This window comes from Brassica napus, chromosome C8, assembly GCF_020379485.1.
Source record: "Brassica napus cultivar Da-Ae chromosome C8, Da-Ae, whole genome shotgun sequence".
NCBI classification, from domain to species: domain Eukaryota; kingdom Viridiplantae; phylum Streptophyta; class Magnoliopsida; order Brassicales; family Brassicaceae; genus Brassica; species Brassica napus.
Window position 1 is genome coordinate 495,270 of NC_063451.1, and position 2,912 is coordinate 498,181.

Consider the following 2,912-nt stretch of genomic DNA (forward strand, 5'->3'; position numbering starts at 1 on the left):
ATAAATTTTGGTGTTTTCAAGTCAAATAGAATATTAGAGTGAGTTTGGAGAGTTTTAGTTTGGGAAAAAAGTAAAAACTTTATACAACAAGAAGTTACCAAATGAAGAAAAATCAGACATAAAAATTTACCAAAACGCTCAGATCTATTATGAAAGGGAGACTTCGTCAGAAGACTTCTATGAAGTCCAGACGACTTCCAGGAAGTCCAGACGACTGAAATGGAAGTCGTCTGGAAGACTTCCTGGAAGTTGTCCAGTGCATTATATTTTAGACGACTAACATGTAAGTCGTCCCAGAAGTCTTCCAGATCTGAAAATCCTGCATATCAAATCCAGATCTGAAAAACCTGCATATCCAAAAACGTTCAAATGACTTAAAAACAGAGAAAATAAGTGGAAGATTAGATAAACTTACCTTTATAGAACACACAAAAATACATATATAAAATTAATAGATCTACCTTTAAATGAGTGGAAGATGAGTACCATCTGATTAAAAACCTGCAAAAAAAAAAGATAGATTAATAAGAAAGACATGAGACAAAACTGAAAAATTCATATAAAGTTTGGTGTTTTCAAGTCAAAGAGATTAGAGAGAGGTTGAAGAGTTTTAGAGTGATGAACATTACATTTTTGATGCAGCCATTTGAGAGGAGGAGAGAGAATGTGTAAATTTTTCTTTATATAGGGAGACAAAAAATCCAATTAGGTTAAATATTTTTGATTCAGACGACTTCCTAGACGACTTCCTTGTAAGTCGTCAATAACACTTTAATATTTTTAGCGGGAAATTAAAATATTTTTAGTGGAAAACTAAAATAGAAGACTTCCCAGACGACTTACAAGTAAGCGGGAAAATAATTATTTTTTAAATTTTAGGCGGGAATATTTGGACGACTTACATGTATGTTGTCTGTTTTAATTTCTTCACCAGCCGACTGAAATGTAAGTCCTCTAGACCCTAAACATAACCCCTAAACTTAATTAACTAACTGAACACTTCATAAAATCAAATTAAACTTCAAAAGTGTTTACTATACACAAAAATAAACATGTTTAGGTAAAAAAATAATTTTTCAAAAAAACATTCAAGCTTTCCAAAATCTAACCCTAAGTATACATACAATACTACAACATATGTTGTCAAACCCTAGACCAAAGAATACCATGATTCACTACCTACACTCATCTATGTTGAAAACAATTCAATTTTGTTATATTTTAATTTATATCACTTAAAACTATTTATAATTACATGATTTTAATTTTTCGCTTATCAAAATATTTTCTTAAAAATTTATAAATTATTTTTAAGATCAGCTACACCAGAAAACTTACTTTGAAGTCGTCCAGACGACTTCCAACGACTCAAACGACTTACTAGGGCTATATTCGTAAAAATGACTTCTGTTTTTTTGTTTGGTCACAAGGGGCTGGGCTGTAATTTCACAAGGCCTTTAGGTTAGTTTTGCATTTGATTCAAGTTTGAGTATAGGTTTGGGGTTAAAATCAAGTTGTGGGTTAGTTTTGGCAAATTCTCCAAAAATTATCATACAATCACTATACAAAATTAGGTATTCTATTTGACCTTGTGCTAAGAAAGTAACTAGTCACTAAACTTACCCACTGTGCCACTGTGGTTAGGATTTTTGAGCATCCATAATGTTTAGCTAAGAAAAATATGTAGTTACCACGAATCTGTTAAACACATAAAAAAAATTAGCACAAAGCACATCCATAGAAATCTCATCTTTTTTTAAACACTATAACTTTGGTTAATGGGTTTAATTTGTAGGTGGACTTGATGGGAGGATCCTACGATGCATGGGACAACATGAAGTTTAAATTTCTAATGGCATTCACTACCACAATACTCTCATTGATTTTACTTGGGTTTGATGATCTCATGCATGAATTTTGAATTATTAAATGCTGAAGACGCAGTTCGTTGGGGGCACACTGACTTTCTTCTCAAAGCCAATTCACATCCTGTCACCATTTATTTTCAGCTTTCTTAGTTATATTCACTAGAACAATTCAAACTTTGTTTGAAACAATGGGAGGAGTAGTTTATTGTAGCGTTTTATAGATTGGTGATCCCTAAAATAGACCATGCTTGTTAGGGCTTCTTGGGAAAGACCAGAGGCGTGATTACATCAAGAACTAAGAAGTGTGTTTAAGGTACTCAAGAACAACCTTGGTTTTGATATCTCCGGTGAAGTCACCGCCTCTATTTCGGCTCCTTCATGGTTTTTCGGAAATGTGATCCTTCTTACTCCAGTCTCTTCCGTCAATAGCCATCACAGTAAATATGAACATTTTTTCTAGATTAAAAGAAGCATAATTTGTCATGTTGCACAAAACAACATATCTCAGTTACGTCAAAGTTAAAGGACAAAACCTTGGAGCTGATGAGTTTGATAACATGTTTAGCTGAGATATCACGTTGGTGCCAGAATTCTTCTATCAAAGGTTTAAAACAAATAGAATACCTAATTTTGTATAGTGATTGTATGATAATTTTTTATATATATATATGTGTGTATTAGTTTAATTTTGTTATGTATGTATCTTGAGGAATATGTTTAAAGATATCAGATCGTATTAGATATACTAGGGGCATTTCCCCCGTGCAAGCGCGGGGTTGTAGACATATTTATTGTTTCATCTCAATATTTGTTAGGGTTATTGTAGCTGTGAATTTTGCGTTTTGGGTTGATCATTGTTTTTTAAGTTTTTTATTGTTATAGGGTTAGAGTTGTGATGATGTACTGTGTATGCACTGTTCTCCACTCATGAAGGAGTAAACTGTGTTAGTAATGTGATTGATATAGTTCGTGTTGTTGTTTGCTGTGTAACGAGAATTATTGTTTGTTTGTCTTTTTAATTTGTTACTTGTACTATTGAGATTA